The following is a 24975-nucleotide window of genomic DNA, read 5'->3' as shown; positions in this document are numbered from 1 at the left end:
AAGTCTTGGTTTCCTTATCTCTAAAATATGGGTAATGATTATAATACTTCTAGGACTACTGTGAGCATTAACTTATAGAAGATATATAAATGACACAATAATACATGTAACTGCTATGAAACAGTGTCTGGCAGTGTGAGAAAATATTCTGAATAAAATCCAAAGCTGTCCATAGTCTCCTACACAATTAAAATAATTAATTACTACCACAAAAAGTGACACTGATTTTCTGAGTTTTCTAATCAACTAGCTCTGTATGAAGTATTAAGCATGAAGAAATACATGTTACATGAATTTATGTCACTAATACTGTGCACTACTGACTTTTGTAGACCTTAATATTATATCTTTTAATTATATTCAGAAACTCCTTTTTATTTCTATTGTTTCTTTGTTTTGGTATGAATTTCCAAATGAGATTCTTATCTTCAAAATACCTGGAGACATTATGCTAAACAAAAATGTATGTCAGAAAGAAATCAGCATTAAGATTACTCAGGGAGAGCATACAGGGACAAAATAAATAGGTAAATAAATAAAGCCTTGGGAAGATATGGGAGGTGTGGTGCAAAGTAGCCAGGACTGTATGTTCAGGGAACCTGGACCCCATTCATCTCTCCCATTCCTGCCCCCACGTACACACTCACAACTTGAGCTTCACCACCTCATTTGCAAATCATGTTCAGATGCCCCCAAAATTTGAAGATTCTAGAATCATTTATTCATAAGTTAAAAGTTCTCTTTTGTAGCATCTTGGATAAAATATGCACATGTTAAGTCTATTTTTATATCTTACAAAAACTTCATCCGGTTCTCAGTGAGATTTCTTAATATAACTTTTATATATACATACATATATATATATATATATATATATATCTCCTATCTAGTACTTTCTTCTTCATCAAATTCTCTAAAATGATCTTTTGAAACCAACATTATAGAGGAATGATAAATGTCTTCCTACATGTGCCTCTAGGAAAGGTTGTGAACTTACTCCTACAGTTTTTCTATTAAATTTAAACACACTAATGGTAAGTTGAGAATATATTTGTATCATCTCCACAAAAAGTGACTTCCAGAGTTCTATTCAATTCAGTTTCACTGGAGTTAAATTGGCTTTAAGGAATATTAACTATGATGATATTCAAGTTAATCATGAATAACTAAATAGATTTATCTTTCTGTCAGTCTCAGCCCAGTTGAATACATTGAGCATGTAAAATTTAAGGAGCTTAAAAATAGTAAGCTATGCTAATTAGAAAAGTCATTTTAGGTGTTAAACACCTTCCAGTCCTGTGGATGTTTATATATGATAGAAATTTTCCATTTGACATGATATTATTGGAAAAAGGCAATAGTGCCAAGCTATTGACAATTGAAGGCCTAGTAAATAAAGTTTGGAAGTTTAGTCAGAGGACAGTTAGTTTAATGAGTTGGAGCTGTTTTCTACAATAGGATGTTGACTTTGTGGTTTCATGTTTCTAGAAAGTCTCCTGTTCTGGTTCTACTGTTGGCTTTTTATATCTTCAGTCTCACTGTCACTTTCTCTAGTATTGTAATAACTTCATAAGGTGATAGATGGTAAGAACACTTATCACGGTGAGCACTGCATGATGTATAGAATTCTCAAACTACTATATTAAACCCCTGAAGCAAATATAACATTGTATGTCAACTATAATTAAAAAAAAAAAAAAGAAGGGGTACCTGGGTGGGTCAGTCAGGACTCTTGATTTCAGCTCAGGTCGTGATCTCAGGATTGTGAGATCCAGCCCTGTGTTGAGCTCCACATTGGGTGAGGAGCCTGCTTAAGAGTCTCTCTCCTGCCCCTCCCCACTTCCCTCTCAATCTTTCTAAGAAAAAAAAAAAAGAAGAAGAAGTGGCCTTCTTTGATCGCTCAGTCATTTCCCATCATATTACTCTTTTAGTTGCCTTCAAAGTATTGTATTAATCAATGATTATGTCACTTATTCCTCTACTTCTTAACTGCTTCCCTCCCACAACAGACTGCAAGTTCCATGAGTTAGGGTATTTTACTTGTATAATTCTCTAGTTTATGCCTAGCACAGAGTATGAGCTTAATACATATATTATAATAAACAGTGGAAATAAATAATAATGGAATGACTAAATAAATAAATAATGGACTACCTGGTCATACATTTAACCTATTTGGGGGCTATTTTCATACTCTTCTCTGACCTAAGGAGTGCAAAATAGTCTATCAACTTCTGTATATAACTTCTATTATAATGGAGATTATAGTAGTTAAGAGAATGTTATCCCAGCAGCTCAGTAGCTTAACACACAGAAGTTTATTCCTTGTTCATATAAAGTCCATAATGGATCCGTTGATTGATGGGTGGCATAGTTTTTGGGACTCAGGCTTCTTCCTGAGACTCTTAACATGTTTAATACTGGGCATCCTCTCTGGAAGAGGAAAGAGCAAGAATGGCTTCCACTGGCCAGAATTCAGTCACACACCTGCCTGTAACTATAGGGAAGGTGGGAAATGTATTCTAGTTGTGTGCCCAGGATGAGGAGGAAATGGATTGGGTAGACACATAGCCGGTCTCTGCCACAGGGATTAAATAATAGATCATATATATATCATTATTTTATAAAAGCTTGGGCTTTATTCATATGTCTAACACAGTGACTGACATAGTTGGTCTGCAATCACAATTTAGTGAATACATTCTGTTGAGATAGATACCTTAGAATCACATCTTAAGGATGTCTTATAAACTCCTAATTGTATGTCAAGTCTACAGTGTTGCAGTTTTTTTGACTTATAGCATCAACAAGTATAACTGTGATTTTTTTTAGATTAAGGAAAATGAAAACTTAGATGAGTCCTTAGTATTGATAATTCAATTCCACACATAGTACAAACCCCTTCAAATCTTGTCTGTTTACAAATATTTGACAAAATTAGATCTTCATAAATGCCCTTCTTTTCCATGCTTACTTAGATGTTGTAAATTAGTAATTCCACAAGATTATTATTAGTCACATTAGATAGATAAGAAAGTTGACTCAATATTAAAATGGCATGATAAGAAAAAGATCTTTCTAGGTCTCTGAACTCTTGCAACTTATTTGTTTTTACTATTACACTGTGCTAATTTTCAAAACCAGTCTTATAAAGTCAAGGGAACAAGTGAATATACCACAATATCTTCAGACCTTGGAAAGTTAACACTTAAATCTCAGTTGTGTGACACTGAAAGTTACACAGACTGTGTTCAGTTTTCTCCAACTGTAAAACAGTGATCATAAAACCTACTTAAATAAGCCAGGTTGTGTTAAAACACTGGAAACATGAATTATTGTTCCAGAGCTCGCTATTATTATTCTTGGTGTGTTTGTCCATGCTTCACCTCTTTTTTTCATCCCCATATCTATACCTTCTCAATAAAATTGTAGAAAAGAGCTTTAATTAGCTAAATATTGTGCATATATATATGAACTATAGATTATCAAGAGATCATATTTCTCAATTTCAAAAAAAAAATAGTTCATTGGGCTTATTTGTGCAACAACCTCAAAATCTCACCAAAGAAAGGTAAACATTCTTAAGATTGAAAATGTGAGAATAAAAAATAATAGGAATATAAAGAAATCACAGGTATATAAAGGTCTTATGCTAAGAGTTTCAAGAGGCAACAAAGGAATTAGAATCAAATTGATGTCAAGATTAATTTAATCCACTATTATTAAAAAAACAAATTTATCTGATTAAATTTTAAAGATCTTACTGGATTTCTTCAACCATTCATGAATCAAGCAGCATCCTATCTAGCATAAAGAAAAAGGAGCTCTGAGAAGCCGTACAAAGTGAAACATTTTTATAGGGAGAAGGGAGTCTGACAGGGAAGTTATACCAGCAAAAAGGATTGGTTGTGAAAAGGTCACTTTCCTTTAGGGGACAGGAGGACTCTGTGGGGCAGATTATCTCACTAGTGCTGACCACGTCTTGGTTTGGTGTCATGTGGCTTAGCATAAGTAATTCCACTTTGGGCCTGTTATCTTGTTTTGGACACGATGAAATCAGATAAAGGGACTTAACGTTTATTGAGATATTTCTAACAAGAGACAAACTGTGGGGATTTCTAAATAGGACAGATTTTTGAGGTCACATCATCCTGAGTTTGAATCCTTGCTCTGCCACTTGTTAGCTCTGAATATACACTTAGTCTGTTTGGACTTGAACTTTTTCCACCAAAATTAATGAATAATCTTTACCATATACAGCTCAACAGCTGGGAAAGATGAGGTGCTTAAAGTGCCTAGCACAGTGCCCTGATACATGAGAGATCACAAAACTAGTATCATCGACATATGGCCTTAGAAGATAAATCCCCCCATCTCTCGCCACAAACACCACAGTTCAGTCTTATCATTTTCTCTTGTAACTTTTTTAGCCTCTCAATTCAGTCTGGACGTTGTGTGATCAGGGCTGTCTTAGAAGAATTTAGCACTTGAATTTAACATTACCACTATCTTGCCAATTTTAAACTCTGGATAATCACTGTTATTGAATTTATCCAATCTCATTATGGAAACTTGACTCAGAATATCACATCCATTCTCAAACCTACTAAAATCACAGTGCTTTCATTAATAGTCAAGAATCCTTTCTTGCCCCCAAAATGTACAGTTGTTGTTGGGTTTAGTTTTATGAAAACATTTGTGATTTCTCAACAATTTTTTTCCCAAATGTAAATTCTACTCTTTCTAATCTCCAAATACATCTTCCAGACTCTAACAGTGTAACACAAAGGTACTTACTCAGCTTTCCCTGATCCCCCAGAGAAAAATAATCTCAAACCCTCTCCCTTCTTGTTTGTTTTTCATTGTGTTTGTGCACAAGTGCAGTGCATGTACCTATTTGATGTGGATATTCTTATGTATTTGTCTGTATAAGTTAGAGGGCATATATTTGCCTGTAAGGCTGTGTGGTCCTGTTTCTGTGTGTTCACTTCACATGGGTGCATGTGTGTGTGTGTATGTGTGTGTGTGTCTGTCCTTTTATCTCTTCTACCGTCCAACAGCACCTTAAAGAGAGAGAGTCCTTCTTATTTTTTTTATGTAACTCCATTGTGATACAAACTTTATGGATGCTCAGTAAATATATGAATAAGTAATAGTATTTTGTATCCATTAACTATACTCTATATTTTTCCTTATCACATAAATCCCAATACCTAAACACAATGGCAAAAAACATGATCATCCTGGATTGAATATTTTAATATGCCTTTCTTTAGATGGAACTGGTATAACTGAGTCTGGAATTCAACATGCCATTTACATATTTTTGAACCTCATTAATCCAGGCCAGAAAAAAAACAAGGCTACGTTTTTTTCTAATTTGTGAATTGGAGCATGAATACAAGATCGAAAAAGATTCATGACACACACTACTGGTTTTCCAAATACAATAACACTTTATTCTTTATATATAAATGCACTATAGCACAATATCGAAAATAAAATAAGCTTTTCTAAAGCAATACTACTTCCTAATAGCATGATTAAGCATACAGGGTGAGATCATCAAAAGTCTCTAATGAAAATAGAAATATCTGCAAATTGATAAAATAATAATTACTTGAATTCTATTTCTTAGAGGCTGTTGATAATTTTTTTAAATTATATTTAAACCTGCTTTTTTAAAAATAACAACTTTATAGAGATATAAATCATATACCATATAATTTTCCCATTTAAAGTGAACAATTCATTGGTTTTTAGCATATTCATAGAGTTGTGCAACCACAAATTCTAATTTTAAATATTTTCATTACTCCTAAACAAACTCTGTACCCATTTCTTTCCACTTCTACCCTCCAACCCTACAAAATCACATATTCTATTTTCTGTCTTTATAGAATTGCCTATTTTAGAATTATATATCAATAGAACAGTATATATATGATTTTTTGTAACTAGCTTCTTTTCCTTAGCATACTATTTTCAGGGTTTAGCCATGTTCAATCAGCATTTCATTCTTTTTTTTTGGCATAATAATACTCCATTGTGTGGATATACCACTTTTTGTTTATCCATTGATCAACTGATGAATAGCTGAATTGTTTTTACTTTTGCCTACTATGAATCATGCTTCTGTGAACACTCACATTTCTGTGTGTATCTTTCAAATGTTTTTAATTTTCCTGGGTATATACATCAGAATGGAATTCTGGAGTCATATAAAATCTGCCTTAATGATGCCCCTTCCCAGCAATTATATATAGAATATTTTTGTAATATAATTTTTAATTGGCTGTTTTGAGGTCATTTTATTTAGAATACTGAAATGTGTTTCATATTTATTTCTACATAATAAAGGTAGTTAATTCAGAAGAGTTAGCTAAGAATTTGGTTAGAAGAGAAATATTGCTCATCAGTAAAATTTGAGTTTCTGCTAATTTTTAAAATTTGATTTAAAAATCATGTCTAAGTTATAAATTACACAATCAAAAAAACTAAAGATGCACTGCAATATAAATCATAGCAAATACTAATTTCCACAGACATATATTAGAGGATGTTGTGATGTCCAAATTGAACTACTTGTCATGGACAAGTGCCAAATAGTTCCCAGTTCAAGCATAAAAATTGTTATCTTCGCCAGCATAGTGCAATTAGTGGTCTGACCTCTGAGCAATCTACTAACCACTGTGATAGTATAGTCTTATTTCCTACGTTGTCTATCCAAGAGACCCCATAGTGAAGACGAAGGTTAAGAGAAGAGTAAGAGTACATGTGCTTCATTTCCTTCTGGAATTTAAGAAATTGGGGATATATGCAATTCCCAGGTACAACCATGAAATAACACAGGAAATAGAAATGAAAATACCTCAGACAGTTGGAAACTGTACATAGATTCCAGGAAATACCCAAAAAGCTGAGGAAAGTTAAAAAGTTTCAGTACGACAGAATTACTTATCTCCTTTTCTAAACATTCACAGTAGAATGGCCTCATTTCATCAGCTTCTAGAACTGTTGTTTTTAGTCTGCTTTGAACTATACTGGCCCTTCACTGGATAAAGGAAAAAATGCTGGCATTCAAGGACAAATGCTGGGTGTAGCAAGAGGACAGATGCAAAACCCTCAAGCTAAAATATATCCAAGGAGGGTAGTGTAGCACAAGGATACTTCTTATCAATCATCTTATAATACGGGATTTTACATTTGAATTGGGCATATTTGTAACAATGGATCTCTTCAAGTTTCATACTGGGGTGGGAGATAAGAGAGGAAACACCAAGAAGATATAGATAAAATATCTAGTCAAAAAGAGAAGGAGGGGCGCCTGGGTGGCTCAGTCGTTAAGTGTCTGCCTTCGGCCCAGGTCATGATCCCAAGGTCCTGGGATTGAGCCCCGCATCGGGCTCCCTGCTCCGTGGGAAGCCTGCTTCTCCCTCTCCCACTCCCTCTGCTTGTGTTCCCTCTCTCGCTGTGTCTCTCTCTGTCAAATAAATAAATAAAATCTTTAAAAAAAAAAAAAAAGAGAGAGAGAAGGATATGCCTTATTGCTTTCATATGAAGGACACATGCCATTCCCTTACTGAGAAGGGCAGATGATGGTTATAAGAAGCTCATAATAGCTTTATTTATGCCTCTGGTGTTTAGTTCAAAAAAACCCATAAACCAGAAGTTAACTCATGATCAATGTGAACAGCCAACCTCCACATGGAGAGAGAATAACACATCTGACATCTTCCCAGAAGGACTTCAATGCTAGCTCGGAGGATCTGGAGCTGAGGCAGGTCACCTGAGGGATGAATGGTAATGTGGATTCAAATGGCAAAACGGAGGGTAAATGCAGTTTACCCAACTCTGTAGCACAGGAAAGTCTTCATAGTTGTCAAGAATAATATAGGGGGAGGTATACAGGGACATACTGAAATATCTTTGTTTTTACAATTTCCTTATGGTTTTGCTTTAAATTGGTATCTTACCTACACTAATATTTTTAAAGAAAATACAGATTTATTTATTGTTCTTGTGATTTTAAGAGAGTTAATTGAAAACTGGTTCCTTGCAAAAGGGTTTAAAAAAAATATACTTGGTTGACTATCAACAGCACTAAAACAAAATAGTAATTACACCAGCTGAAAACTTTCATTTACTAGAAAAATACCCAACGCATATTTTCACCAAATTACTTAAGGGCAAATGATTAATTCAATATTTGGATAAAGGAAAGGACAAAATTGAATACTGCTATTATAAAATAAACTTCTAGAATAAATATGATTTTTAAATCAGTTACTACAATTACCATTTTGTTATTTAACTTTATTTAAATTTTAAACATTTGGCCTTATATTTGAGGGGTCCTTTCTCATCATTATTTGTTCTAAATTGCTCCTATACTTGGGGCACCTGGGTGGCTCAGTTGGTTAAGTGTCTGCCTTCAGCTCAGGTCATGATCTCAGGGTCCTGGGATGGAGCCCTGCCTTGGGGCAGGGGCGGCGGGCAGGGCTGCTCAGCAGGGAGTCTGCTTCTTCCTTTCCCTCTAACCCTCCCCACTGCTGGTGCTCTTGCTCTCACTCTCTGTCAAATGAATAAATAAAAAAATCTTTAAAAAAAATAAAATAAAATAAATTGTTCCTATAGTTACTTAACTATATTGCACAACTACAAAGCTAAGAATTTGCCTGTTTGCAACCTAGGACTATGCAGGAATGAGATAGTGTGACCAGCTCTGCCAGTAAGGGGTATTGATAATGCAGAGATCATTGTTTTTCCTTTCTCAATAATAATAACTGATTAAGATACAGCAATCCTCACACCTTCTTCTGTAAGATCACTGGGAAAGATGTCATTTTATTCAAGCAAATCATAAACCTAAGTTTCATATGCTTACTCAAGAAGATACTTCCTAAAGCAGACTAAGATTTTTGTTCTAGAATTATTTTTTTTTTAATTTCTAATATTTTGGTAAAAACTTGCTATTGCATACAATCACTTGAAAACAAAAATCAGGGCGCCTGGGTGGCTCAGTTGGTTAAGCGACTGCCTTCGGCTCAGGTCATGATCCTGGAGTCCCTGGATCGAGTCCCACATCGGGCTCCCTGCTCAGCAGGGAGTCTGCTTCTCCCTCTGACCCTCTCATGCTCTATCTCATTCTCTGTCTCAAATAAATAAATAAAATCTTTTAAAAAAAAAAAAAGAAAGAAAACAAAAATCACACTTAAACCCTGAATTTAGAAAAACCGCACTATGCCAATGTAACTGACTTTCAAGGCAAACAAATTGTTTCTAAGTTTTCACTGGCATCTAAAATTTCATGTCATGTGTATTAATTTCAGCATTTTCCCTGGAGAAGAATGTTAGAACTCTTTACTAACAAATACTGTCCTAAAAATACCTGTATTCTCAAAGCACATGAGTTTAATTCTAGCAAATAAACTAAAGCTTTTCTCCATGAAAATGGGATTGTTAATAAGTCTTTTATCTTGCCCAAGGCCAAATTTCACCCATCTCTGTAATGTTTAAAATATTACGGTAACAAGTATTTAATTCTTTATAACAGGTGTTCTAGAAGTCTTCCTGGATTTAAGAATTCTTTTTTCGGGGCACCTGGGTGGCTCAGTCGTTAAGCGTCTGCCTTCGGCTCAGGTCATGATCCCAGGGTCCTGGGATCAAGCCCCGCATCGGGCTCCCTGCTCTACGGGAGGCCTGCTTCTCCCTCTCCCACTCCCCCTGCTCGTGTTCCCTCTCTCGCTGTGTCTCTCTCTGTCAAATAAATAAATAAAATCTTTAAAAAAAAAAAAAGAATTCTTTTTTCAGTATAAAACAATTTACAAATCCCCATTTATTTGTATTTTTATTATTCACAGATAGAAAAATCTATGTGCAGACTGAGAACCAATTTTGCTCACCAAAGACTCACTGGAAGACCCAGTTTCCTGCCTGTAGTTGAGTAACTACCATGTGCTTGGTACTATTCTAGGCACTGAGGCTATCGAAGAAAAGAGAACAAACAAAATCTCTGCCTTTTGGAGCTTGCATTCCAGTAAGGAGAGAAAGACAAAAGATACCACTGATGGTGCTTTGGGGAAATAAAATGGTGAAGATGGATAGGGGATGCTGCCAAGAAAACTCTTTCCAGTAAATCAAATTAATCATCAGCATTTCTGTGCTTCTGGAAGCATTTCTTTAGAAACTAGACTCCTTTCTAAACTGTGATTTTGTTTTGACTACTACTCAAAGTGCCAAATAGATCTGTTTTGGTCAATTTCCTTCCATAAAAATTGCGCAGAACAAATCAAATACTATCATGTCTCTAATGCTTGAGACAGTATTTTCCTTTGAAAACATTATAACCTGTGACACAGAACTATATATTTTTGTATTAGATAGTATGCTAAGAATATTCAGGATGTAATTACATGAAATATCTTTGGGAACACCACTGAAATACGTCCTACTTTGAATAACTATAATAATGTTGCCTAAGAACGTTACACTCTTCAAAAATAAGTTTACAACATGATAACCTAATTAAAAATTACTATTGATGCCACCAACTTAATTCTACTATGTAACAACATATGTCTAAAATCAAGAATCAAGAATAAGAAACATCTGGAATTTTATCAAAGTATAGATGTCAATAATAACACATTTCCAAACAGAGCCTTGATATAATTTTTTTGTCAGTTTGTATCAAGGTCAAAACATCATTCTAACCTAAGGTAATATATGATTGTAACCTTCCCCAGAGAGTCCACACTGCTTTCCACATATTAAAAAGCATCATTTAATTCAATTTTAGCCAATAAAGACCTTCATTTGTTTTAAAAAAAATAGCTACTATTTCTTTCAAATTCTTTTAAAACCACAGATCAAAATATTTCATTTTGCTTTTATATGGAATTCCCATTTCTCCCACTGTAATCTCTCATTTACTCAATATTAAGTTAGCAAATATGCTAATCATAATGATAGTGTTTAGCATTTAAATGTTATCTTGGCCTCCTCTATTTTGAATCAGAACTACTATTTTTAAGTACTTTTAGGGCATTAGAAATGAATTGTGAAATGACATATTTTAAAGTGGTACCTGAAAAGAACCTCAAGTGAAATCATCATTCTAAAAATTATGTCTAAAAGCAGGAAGTCTAGAATATGACTTTTCTCTTTCTTAAACCCAATTTTTGGTTAAAGTCTTCTTATTTTGCCAATTCTTTTTTTTTTCTTTTTTTAGAGACAGAGAGAGAGAGAGATGGGGGGGCAGGGAGAGAGAGAGTCTTAAGCAGGCTCCACACTTAGCAAGGAGCCTGATGCCAGGCTCAATCTCTCTGTGATCATGACCCAAGCTGAAATAAAGAGTGGGATGCTTAAATGACTGAGCCACCCAGGCACCCTACTTTGCCAATTCTTGAAGAAGGAGAATCTTAAAATATAATGAGAAATATAAATAGCAGAAAGAAATCACTATCATTTAAAGCAATTTCAGATGAAATTCTCATCACATACAACATGAAAGGCAACATAAATACTCAGGCTTTTACTACAAAAGCTTGTTTACGAGTGTCATTATAACTACTGAATAGCTTGCTATTTTGTTCATACACTATGTGTCTGGGTTACAAATATATGAATGAAAACTAATATATTACTTCTGAATATGCTGAAAGTATAATGACCTTTAGAGCAAGAATCGCGCTGGTCATGAATGAATTATTGTGCAAACCAAGATGTAATTGATTGGATTTATTACAATGATTATAATAATAATTACCATAAAAAGAGCAGTTTCTGTTCACTGAGTGCTAACTCTGAATCAAGTGCTTTCCTATGCATTTTGTGTGCATTATCTCATGGTCTAAAGCTCAAATAATAATATGGCATTTGGCAGTAATTCAATTAATTCTCACAGACAATTTTATGAAGTAGGTACTATTATCTCCACTTTCCAGATGACGAAATTGAGGCTTAGAAATATTTAGTAACTTGTAGAAGTCATGAACTTTGGATTTAATAAATGGCAAAACTGGGGATCCAATCCAAGTTTATTTGTAACTAAAAGTTTACATTCTCATCCACTATAGATACTGCTTCCCACTGATTCTTTTCCTGTATTCTGTTGAGTGGCTTCTATCTGAAATTTCTGTTATCTTAGATCTTGACTTCCACCTTGTATCTGAAACATAATTATAGGTTACTTTCTGTGCTTGCCAATTTGATTTTGCTGTTTGATCCTGCACTATATTCTAGCTTTGATGTGCCATAGCTTAACAGTTTAATAAGATGGTTGGGCATCCCTCCATGATATTTAAAACATGAAACTGAGGTTCAAAACTGTATAATCATTTGACTTTTCAAAGAGATGTACTGTATCAGCTTCAGCTCATACTGGGTTTTGGACATTTTTATGTATTTTAAGTGGTTGGATAGAAATTTAATCATCATCTTCATATTCATTTTTAAAGTGAAAAATAATATGAGCCATGAAATGACCTTCATTTTTCATTTCTACTTACCCAAATAGATTCTGAAATCTGAAGATTAACGTTTTAAATAGGGCTATATAAATCAATTAATATATATTGAGATTCATATTCCCCTTCAAGCTTACGTAGTCAAAAGCCATCTTCCATTTAGGTATTTCCTTTCCATTTAGAATTGCATTGCATTTCTACTTGGAAAAGAAAATCCAATGATTTTTCCAAGACAGGGTTCTTGCCAGGATAAAGAAGTTGGTGATTACATTCCCCCAGGATATAATCACACTTCTTCCCCAGTAGTTGGTACACTGGTCAGGAATCTTGGTTATAAGTGATGGAAATCGAAATTAAATTGGCATAAGCACAAAAAGGAGACTTGGCTTCTATTATTAAGAAGTTCTAATTTTGTTCTAGGCATTGCTGGATTCAGAGGCTCAAATAATGGCATCCTACCTCCGTTTCTCTCTTCCCCCTTCTTAGCTCTGCTTATTTTCCTTTAGCTTAATCCTAGATTCTACATGGCAGGTGCCAGCATGTACAAACTTGTTTTTTTATAATAATAACAAATGATACTATTTTTTAAAATGTTCTTTTCCCCAGAAGTTTTCCCAAATTCTCCAGATTGGGGCATATGTACATGATTTGGGTTTACCTGACCATGCCTAAACTAATCATGTGGTAAAGAGAGGGAATATATCTGTAACCCAAGCCTGGATCACATGGCTGCCTGCTCTGGACTAAATAGTGTCCCCTTCAGGGGTGCCTGGGTGGCTCAGTTGGTTAGGCATCTGCCTTCTGCTCAGGTCATGATCTCAGAGTCCTGAGATGGAGCTCCATGCCAGGAGCTCCCTGCTCAGTGGGGAGTCTGCTTCTCCCTCTCCTTTCATCCTCCCCTTTCCCCCATTCTTGCTCTTTCTCTCTCTCTCAAATAAATAAAATGTTTAAAAAAATAGAGTATCCCCTCCAAATTCATATATTGAAACCCTAACCAACGTGATTATATTTGGAGACAGGGTCTTTAGAAAGTGATTAAGATTAAATGAACTTTGGATTTAATAAATGGCAAAACTGGGGATCCAATCCCCAGGGATTAAATGAAGTCATAAGGGTATGGCACTGATCCGAAAGGATTTGTGCACTTTTAAGAAAAGACAGCTGACAGCCTTCCGTGAGGAGATAGCAAGAAGGCAGGAAAAGAGTCCTCACCAGGAATAAAATCTTCCAGCACCTTAATCGTGGACTTTCCAGCCTCCAGAACTGTGAGAAATAAACTTCTGTTATTTAAGTTACCAAGCCTGTAGTATTTTGTTATTACAGCCCAAGGAGACTAATACACTACTCATACAGAGCAAGGGACTGGATCAGCCCCTCCCAAAGCTTAAGGACTGAAAAGCAAAAAAAAGAGGTCACTTTGCAGGAGACAACTGGAAAACTATTTCCAAAAAGGTAAAGTAGATACTTGGTAAGCACAGTTATCAACAGTTTCGGCTAAGCCAGAGGCAGCAGACTCCGTAAGTAGCCCTCTGGTACAAGGGAAATATGTGCAAAGTGTGTGTTGTGTGCAGTTTGTGTTGTAGGTATTGGCACATATCCTTGGGGAGATGATTCACAGAGTTCATCAGATCCTCAACTGGTTCATCAGTCCCTAAAAATGTCTGGATTTGGGGTGCCTGGGTGGTTCAGTTAGTTAAGTGTCTGACTCTTGATTTTGGTTCAAGTGGTGATCTCAGGGTCCTGAGAGCGAGCCCCATATCAGACTCCATCCATGCTCAGTGCAGAATCTGCTTGGGATTCTCTCTCCCTCTCTCTCTGCCCCTCCCCCCACTCACTCTTTTTCTCTCTCTGTCTCTAAAATAACGAAATAAAATCTTAAAAAAATATGTCTGGATCAATGTTCAGTAGGGCCTATAGAAGCTCTAGTTGGAGGCAGGGCTGAGGAGGAGAAGAAGAATGGATGGATTCCAGAAATGTTTAAGAAAATTGTTTCACTTGATCTCACATGATCCCTTGGGAGACAAAAGGATTCGCTCAAAAGGATACAGCATCAAGTGCCAAGTGACACTATGAGTGACCTCCCCTTTACTTATGTATCCTAGGGAAGAACTAAGTGTCTAGTTCCTGTATTTTTAGTTATTCTATTATTAAAAAGTACTCAGCCACCTTAAAAATGTGGCATAGTGCTAGGAACTTTGAAAAGTTAGTTCAAACAAGGCTCTCCAGGAGTCTGCATATAAAACAGACATTCCTTCACCCACAGGGGCTGCTACAAAGAAAAAGAAAACAAAAAAATCCAGAACTACATGCTCATAAATGAATAGGGTTGTCAAAACAGTTGCTTTGTAATTCAAGTGTTGATGGGGAGAGTTTGCTGGGGTGAGGTGGAAATGTTGCCTTTCACCTAGTTATTTGTGTGAGTCTGAATAATCTTAATCATTATCTGTTCCTATTAGCATGAAAGGAAGAAAAAAAGAGAAGAAAATAACTTTAGAATAACAATCATGGGGTCACATTGTTATATTATGACCATATGTCTCATAAAATTAGCAAAGATTATTGAAGCTATCGAATTTGCAATCTGCATAAAATAATGTATTTCAGTATATAATTTCCAAACATTAAAATATGTTAAATATACTACTGTGTGCATAAATCAGATTCATCCAAGATACAATTGACACCCATGTCACCTGAATGAAAGGTGATTAAAAACATAACAACCTATGAGTGTTTCTAAGCAGAGAATAAACTGTTTTTATTCTGACACCTTATTTGACATCAAACCAATATCTCATTTCCATTAAAAAAAGCTGAAATTCTTATCAGTTTATTTCTTAAATGATGCTAATATTTCTGGAATATCACAATCTTATATTTAAGTTGATAAAAGTATATACAGATTAATCAATTTGTAGCCTAAACATTACAGCTTATGAGGACAATGAAACCATTTGCTTAGGATACATGGGGAAAACAGTACCAAAGAAATGAGGTGCCCAAGAGGCAAGAAATCTCCAAATTTACATTAAATTAAATTTACCATAGTCTCAAATGCCGATGACATCAATAAAAAGACACTCTTAAAAGTTCTTGGTTTGTTTTTTGTTTTTTGTTTTTTTATGAAACACTTGCCACCAATAACAAACATTATGGATAGAATTAAAAGATAAAATAGCAGGAAGTTCTAGAAACCTCTGTAAAGCGGAATACCATTTTGTTATCTGCAATGATTTTGTTTGATAACAGCAAAGGATCACAGGTTGATGAGAGAACTTGCCCTCCCAGAGTCAGAAGTCCTAAGAGAACTAGTCAGACATTCGAGGTAGAAGAAAGTTGAAGGTCATGGGCAACCGCACTTGGGGTCTAGGTTGGGGTCTAAAGATGTCGGGATAAGCACACAACCCAAACATAGATGTCTGGGAAAAAAACTCACAGCAGTGGATGAGACTGTCAACAATAATTTTAAGTGGGAAGTAAAACCGTCCTTGGCTATTTAAGTCACCAAGAAGTAAGCAGAGACCACAAAAGGATGTTTGTGTCTTTACCAGTTCTTTTTTTTTTTTTTTTAAAGATTTTATTTATTTATCTGAGAGAGAACGGGAGATAGAAAGCATGAGAGGGGGAGGATCAGAGGGAGAAGCAGACTCCCCGCCGAGCAGGGAGCCCGATGTGGGACTCGATCCCGGGACTCCAGGATCATGACCTGAGCCGAAGGCAGTCGCTTAACCAACTGAGCCACCCAGGCGCCCATGTCTTTACCAGTTCTAATAAAGAAGGATTTTTTTAAAGTTATAGTTATATTCAGAAGTATAGCAAAAAAGAAAAAATATGCATATGATCGCTAGCTTACCACATTAAAACAAATCCTACAAGCTCGGGTGTCTTTATATATACGTAGTTTTTCTTTAGCTCTTATGATAATATAGAAACAATTTTATAAATATTTCCTATTTATTATAAATAAGGATTTTGTATGTCGAGAAAATACCTTGATATCTTTGTCCATAAAAAAACATAGCTAATTATGCTTAAGAAGGGGCATCACTCTGTGTTAATAAATTAGATTTGGGGATGAAGTCACAATGAGAGGGGCAGAGTGGATATACACTGCTTACAGAGAGAACTAGGGAAGAATTTCAGGAATTCCTCTTAACTACTGAGAGATGCAAAACTTTAAGATTTTATTTATTTGTCAGAGAGAGAGAGCACAAGCAGGGGGAGCAGCAGGTAGAGGAAGAAGCAGGCTCCTCACTGAGCCGGGAGCCCGATGTGGGCCTTGATCCCAGGACCCTGAGATCATGACCTGAGCTGAAGGCAGACACTTAAACCGACTGAGCCACCCAGATGTCCTGAGAGATGCAAAACTTTAGAGCTTCAGCTTTAAGAATGCTTCTGTAAAGAAATGCATTTTCTCTATTTTTAAATTAAATTTTTTTCAAACAGACTTTATTTTTTAGACTTTTTTTAGGTTCCCAGCAAAATTGCAAGGAAGGTATAGAAATTTCCCATATACCCTCTGCCCCCACATATGCACAGCCTCCCCACTTTCAAAAGCTCATACCAGAATGGTACATCTGTTACCATCAACAAATCAGTACTGACATATCATCACCCACAGTCCATACTTTACATTAGGATTTACTCTGTGTTGTATATTCTGTGGGCTTTGGCAAATGTATAATAACACGTACCCACCATTCAAGTAGTTTCACTGCCCTAAAAAAACCCTCCGTGCTCTGCCTACTTATCCTTCCTTTCCCCCTTAACCCCTGGACAACCAATGATCCCTCTACTGTCTCCACAGTTTTGCCTTTTCCAGAATGTCATAAAGTTGGAATCATACAGTATGTAGCCTTTTTAGACTGACTTTTTTCACTTATTAATATGCATTTACAATTTCTCCACATCTTTTCATGGCTTGATAGTTCATTTCTTTTTATCACTGGATAATATTCCATTGTCTGGATGTACCACAGTTTATCCATTCACTTACTGAAGAACATCTTGGTTGCTTTCAAGTTTTGGCAATTATGATAAAAGCTTCCATAAACATCCTTGTGCAGATTTTTATGTGGACATAAGGTTTCAACTCATTTGGATAAAAAGCAAGAAGCACAATTACTGGATCATATGGTAAGAATACACTTAGTTTTGTAAGAAACTGCTAAACTGTATTCCCAAGTGGCTGTACCATTTTGCATTCCAGCCAGCAATGTACGAGAGTTCCTGTGGCTTCACATCCTTGCTAGCATTTCTGTTGTGAGAGCTTTGCATTTTAGTCATTCTAACAGCAGTACAGTGGTATCTCTCAATATCGTTTTGATTTGCATTTCCCTGATGACATATGATGTGGAACATCTTTTCATATGCTTATTTGCCATCTGTGTATTGTCTTTTATGAGGTGTCTGTTAAGGCACTTTTGCCTCTTTTTAATTGAATTGCTTGTATTTTTATTGTTGAGTTTTATGAGTTGTTTGTATATTTTGAATAAAAGTCCTTTATCAGATATGTCTTTTGCAATTATTTCCTCCCAGTCTGTGGTCTGTCCTCTCATTCTCTTGACACAGAACAGGAATTTTTAATTTTAATTAAGTCCAGCCTATCATTTTTTTTTCATGGATTATATCTTTGGTGTTGTATCTAAAATATCATCACATGGGGACCTGGATGGCTCAGATGGTTAAGCATCTGCCTTTGGCTCAGGTCATGATCTCAGGGTCCTGGGATAGAGCCCCATGTCCAGGGCTCCCTGCTCAGTGGGGAGCCTGCTTCTCCCTCTCCTTCTCTCCCAAACTGGCACAGGGTCTCTCTCTCTCAAATAAATAAATAAAATCTTAAAAAAAATTAAAATGTCATTACAATACCCAAGGATTTGTCCTACGTTATCTTCAAGGAGTTTTATACTTTGGCATTTTACATTTAGGTCTATGATCCATTTTGAGTTAATTTTTGTGAAGGGTATAAGACCTGTCTAGATTTTCTTTTTTTTTTTTTTTAATGTGGATGTCCAGGTATTCCAGTACCCTATGTTGAAATTAAATTCTATTTTTACTAAATAAATGTATGTAAATAAATTAAATGTAAAGAATGATTTGTTTTTTCATTTGCTCATTCTGAAATTTATCTCTACCTTATTAATATACTTAATAAAATACTGCTAATTTGTGATTTATTGATTTAATTTTATTACAAATTTACATTACTATTACTATTAAACAGTTCCTGCAGAGCCAAATAGTGTACTTTAATAAATTTTCCTCTTATTTATTGAATTTAGTAGTTCCTAAAGTTACTACTTTTCTTTTTTTTTAAGATTTTATTTATTTATTTGACAGAGAGAGAGAGATAGCGAGAGCAGGAACACAAGCAGGGGGAGTGGAAGAGGGAGAAGCAGGCTTCCCTCCAAGCAGGGAGCCTAATGCAAGGCTCGATCTCAGGACCCTGGGATCATGTCCTGAGCTGAAGGCAGATGCTTAACAACTGAACCACCCAGGTGCCCCTAAAGTTACTATTTTCTATCAGATCTAGCAAATGCCTATCAATAATATATTTCTTTCTTTTTGAAATAAAGAACTGTTGAGACATTGGAAAATACATCATTTCAATTTTTTTCTCTCTCCACAGGTCCTTCATTCCTCTGCTTCAATCCGTACATTCCCTACTAAAATCTATTTTTTCTACAAAAAAATATAAATGTCATTGGAAATCCATATGCAATTGAATTTTGACTGAACTTAATTATTGTTTTTAAAATTTTTTTTTATTTTAGAGAAGGGGGCAGGGGAGGAAGGGAGAGAGAGAGAATCCCAAGTAGACTCCTTGCTGAGTAGGGAGCCCCACATAGGGCTCAATCTCACAACCCATGAAATCATGACCTGAACTGAAATCACAAGTCATACACTTAGCTGATTAAGCCACCCAGGTGCCCCTTGGCTGAATTTAATTTTATGTTATAGTCTCCCTCGATCCTATACACCTACCAACTCCACCAATAAACAAATGTACAGTATCACATTCAAAGATAAAATTGCCATGAGGGGAGGGGAACAGGCAAAATAGGTGAAGGGGATTAAGAGGTACACACCTCCAGTTATAAAACAAATAAGTCTCGAGGATATAAAGTACAGCATAGGGAAGATAGTCAATATTGTAATACTTTTGAAAGGTGACAGATGGTAACTAGGCTTATGGAAATAATTTCTAACATAATATAACTGTTGAATCACTATGTTGCACACCTGAAACTAACATGATATTGTATGTCAACGGTACTTCAATAAAAACAAAATGAAATAAAATACTAAAAAAGTTGTCATGGATCACAGCTTCTTCATATTTTGGCTATGATTCATGTTTAACTAAAACATAGTTTATAACATATTTTCTCTGACAATATCCTAGCATGCCTTCAAACTACTTACTGAATTTTCATTGCATGTTTATTTGTTTAGGGTTAATGTCTGTTCTCAGCCCCCTCCTTCTCTTTTTCTAATCATGCAAAAACAGTACTTGGTTCATGATAGGTTCTCACTTAAGATATGCAGATCTTGGGGCGCCTGGCTGGCTCAGGTGGAAGACCATGCCACTCTTGATCTCAGGGTTGTGAGTTCAAGCCCCATGTTGGGTGTAGAGATTACTTAAAAAAAAAAAAAAAAAAACTTAAAAAGAGATAATGCAGACCTTATGTATAGATTTTGATGACTTTTACAAATATATATATAAGAATACATACATTCATGTAATCATTCTCCCAATCAAGATGTAGAACATCTCCTACACCCCATAAAGTTCCCTCTAGCCCCTTTCTAGTCAATCCTTATGAGGAAAATAGGGAGTTACATATTTAACAATATTTATGTATCATTTTAATTTTATATAAACAGAAAGACACTCAACACAAAATTACTGAACCCTTTCTGCAAAGTTTCAGCAAAAGCTAATTTAAAGTGATCGTTCTTGGGCGCCTGGGTGGCTCAGTTGGTTAAGCAACTGCTTTCGGCTCAGGTCATGATCCTGGAGTCCCGGGATCGAGTCCCACATCGGGCTCCCTGCTCGGCGGGGAGTCTGCTTCTCCCTCTGACCCTCCTCCCTCTCATGCTCTCTGTATCTCATTCTCTCTGTCTCAAATAAATAAATAAAATCTTTAAAAAAAATAAAATAAAATAAAAAAATAAAGTGATCGTTCTTTTTTGAATCCACATTTTCAAAGGAAAAAAAATATAATTATCATTGGAAATCCATATGCAATTGAGTACATTTTGGTAGACCTTAATATAAAACGAGTTGGCTTCAAAAAACTTTCCCTTTTTTGTTGGGAGTGAGAGTAGGTAAGAGGACTGTGGGAGCTCAGAAAACATTCATTACTGTTCAATATGCACAGCAGCAGGGGAGGGGAATTAAAGCAGAGGAGGGGAAGAGAACAGTGGCAATATCGTTCAAATCAGCAACCCTCCTTCGTGGGAGTGGAAGCACCCAAGGGGAACAGAATCTCAGACTGTCCCCTCTTCTTGATCTTGAGGCACTCTGTGAGTAAATATAAAACGGCAAAGCAAATATGCTGCTAGAAACTGGAGGAAAAATAGGTAAATAACTGACTGAAATAGAACCACCCTGCTGCATTGATAAGCTTTACTGTGGCTTTAAACCTACTTTATGTTTTAGTTTCCTCACAAATCATGATAAATATTTTTAGACAAAAGACAATGCGATTTCCCAAAGGGTATCAAATAGTTAAATAAGCAAAAGAGAACAGAAATTGAAGGAAATTAGTAGCAACTGCTTGTCAGCTAATGTTAGGTAGATAACTGTGCAAAATCCCACTTCCTCAGCTATGAGTATTTAAAATTGGCAACCACATTACAGGAAAACAATGAAGCAATCTGACAATTTGGCAAGTTCCCCCACCTAAAGAGTTACAAAAACACGGAGTAAGTAGAATATGACACTTGGCAACTGCAGTTTCTGAACTGTACTGTTATTATTTCCAAAGCAAGTAATTTCTCAGAAAGCAAAGCAAAGCAAGGAAACAAAAAAACCATAGTGATAAACCTGTAAACATAAGCTGGCTTTTGAACTGAAATATAGAGGTCACCCTGAGTGATGGAAGACAAATCTGGACTGAATAATACAAGAACTGACTCAAGCCATTAATTCCAAGTCAATCTGAAGCAAAGGAAACTTAAAAATTCATTATTCATTTCTGAACAAACATGAAGTTCTTAGTTCCAGCTGGGACCAGAAGTTGAATAGCCAAATCAGAGAACTAGAAAACAGGAGGATTTTGTGACATGCACACCTCATTTGGCAGTGTGAAATAGGAATATTTTATGGAAGTATAATTAGTAATCATTTCAGTGTAGCCTAGTCAGACTTAAGAAATTTAAAACCAATAATTAGAAAATAAAAAATCTTATCTCAGGGGCGCCTGCGTGGCTCAGTCAGTTAAGTGTCTGTCTTCAGCTCAGGTCATGATCCCGGGGTCCTGCGATGGAGCCCCGCATCAGGCTCCCTCCTAGCAGGGAGCCTGCTTCTCCCTCTCCCTCTGCCGCTCTCTCACAAATAAATAAATAAAATCTTTAAAAAAAATACTATCTTGGGCATCTGGGTGGCTCAGTCGTTAAGCGTCTGCCTTCGGCTCAGGTCATGATCCCAGGGTCCTGGGATCGAGCCCCGCATCACACTCCCTGCTCGGCAGGAAGCCTGCTTCTCCCTCTGCCTGCCGCTCCCCCTGCTTGTGTTCCTGCTCTCGCTATCTCTCTCTCTGTCATATAAATAAATAAAATCTTTTTTTAAAAAAAATAAATAAATAAAAATTAAAAAATACTATCTTATAGTGGGTTTTTTGTTTTTGATTTTTCTGAGAGAGAGAGAGGGAGGGAGAGAGACACGGGCAGGGGAGAGGCAGAGGGAGAAGGAGAGAAAGAATCTTAAGCAGGGTCCACGTCCAGCATGGAGCCTGATGTGGGGCTCAATCCTAGGACCCTGAGATCATGACCTGAGGTGAAATCAAGAGTTGGACACTTAAATGACTGAGCCACCCAGGTGCCCCTACTATCTTACAGTTTTTAATAAACCAAAGCCACACTCAGTATCAATTTATATTACTCCATACAAGTGTGACTCCAAAAAGTAACATAGCTCTTCTTTTCATTAAAACAGGATAGTTTTCTCTGATCACTCTGTACCCAATGTCTAGTAGTCAGGTACATAGTAGTTGATCAATAAACTTTTACTGAATACATTATTATCATATAAATACACTTCACCATACTACATTCCAACAAAGTTTTAATGATTTAAAGGAGGGAGAAAGAAAAAAAAAAAAGCATGCTGTTATTAGAAAAAAATCTATTATAATAACAGAAGTAGAAAAGAGGTAAGAATCATGTCCTAGAAATTGTAAGTCATATAATATGCATGGCTTCAAGTGACTAAAAAGAGGAAGCATGAATTCTTTCACTGTTTTCACAAATATTGAGTATCTAATTTATGGTACGATGATCACTTTATTAAATTCCACTATATAAAGCTGTATACTACATGGTCCCTGCTCTTAAGAAACCTACTGTCCAGCAGGAAAGATAAATGCATAATTATAATTGAATTTGAAAAATTTTATATTAGAAGCACCTAAAATATTATGATCACATAGAAGAGTGAGAATCTTAGAAAATACATCAAACATTCTGTCTTAGAGATTGATTGATCAATCTGATGGTTTTCAGCTGGAACTCTAAGGAAAGAGGACAGAAATGAAATAAAATTTTTTGAATGTCAGAAGTCCAAAAATAGGTTTCTTTTTTTGATTCCAAATAGTGAAAGAGGCTTTGCAGTCTTAGAAATACATCTTATTTCTAAAGACGTCTAGAGCAGCAAAGACTCTGAGTCCAAATCAGCTACCATGAAGCCATTAACTGTCAGGTAGATATAATCAAGTTTTGTATACCAAAGCAACATACAAAACCGTCGAAGGTTATGAATATATCTAGTGCAAAGAGAAATAGAGCATAAGCCAAGAATTAAGTATTTATTACTTCTTTGTCTTCCTTGGAAGCCACAAATCTGTGCCTGGGTATTTAGATTTTTTTTCATCTTGTTCCAAATCAAATATTCTTTTAAGTTTAATATATAAATGTAATGTTTACCAGTATTTATATATATATGCACTAAATCTTGTTTTGATTATATCATTAAGACATCTGCCTGAAGTTTTAAAAATATAAGGAAGTTTTTTTCACTTTAAAAATAAATTTAAGCATATAATTGTTACTGTCTATATTTCTCAGACCAGAGTTGTATTCATCACTACTCCATTGTTTCTGAATTGGTTCCTCACCATCATGTTCAATTAAAAATATATATATATTATGACAATACCAGGAAACTTTATTAGGAAAAGAAATCTCTTTAACAAATCTTTAAAACTACTGTTAGAATCTGTCACAATCTTCATGTCAGCAATAAATTTAAAAAGTCTATTTCAAAACAGATGCCACTGAAAATGCAGTAGGTGTTCTTCAAAAGCACTTCAAAGAATTAATAGGAATTTCACTTCACTTCCAAAGGAGTGACAAGAAGACTGTGATAAAGGAGAATCTGCTCTAAACTACTGTCACCAACATAAATTCCAAACCTGGAATCCTTAGAAAGTAATATAGTATTCTTAAATTTAAAATGCCAAGTATTTGACCAAAATTTGCAAACAAGTCTAAAAACAAGAAAAATAAAGCATTCATAGTGAATTCACAGTGAAATTAGGAAACACTTCAAATATGTGAAATATATGTAGCATTTAAAAGAAACTGCTATAATTGCTCCGATCAGCTTCTTTAAGAAATAAAACAGTCAACATTGCATAATTAGTTGAAATCCAGGGTAATCTAATTGTGATGGTTAATTTTGTGTGTCCATTTGGCTGTCCCCCGGATGCCCAGATTAAACATTGTTTCTGGGTGTGTCTATGAGGGTGCTTCCAGATGAGGTTAGGATGTGAATCAGTGGATTCAGTACAGGAGACTGCTCCCCCCATTGCAGGGGGTCTCATCCAACCTGTAGAGGACCTGAAGAGAACAAAAGGCAGAGGAAGGAGAGATATGCCCCTTTTTCTTCCTGCCTGCCTATTTTTTAGAGGGGAAACTCCTCTCTTACTGCACAGGACCAGAGGCTGGGATTAACACCATAGGCACCTCAGGTTCTCAGGCCTTTAGACTCAAACTGGCTTTCCTGGGTCTCCAGCTTGCAGATGGCAGAAGATCATGGAACTTCTCAGCCGCCAAGGAATCTTGTGAGGAAATTCCTCTTAACAATAATAATAATATCGACATATGAAGATATAAATACTTAAGATATACATATATTGCTCCTACTGGTTCTGTTTCTCTGGAGAATCCTGACAAATCTACTAATTTACCAAAATTGACCACGGTCCTGAATGTGGTGTGTATATATCCCGAATGTGTTTCACATGATTATATATATTGTAATTCATTAAAACAAGTTGGT

Source organism: Leptonychotes weddellii, chromosome 1, assembly GCF_054177405.1.
Source record: "Leptonychotes weddellii isolate Sample4059 chromosome 1, ASM5417740v2, whole genome shotgun sequence".
Lineage (NCBI taxonomy): Eukaryota > Metazoa > Chordata > Mammalia > Carnivora > Phocidae > Leptonychotes > Leptonychotes weddellii.
This window is presented reverse-complemented; position numbering follows the sequence as displayed.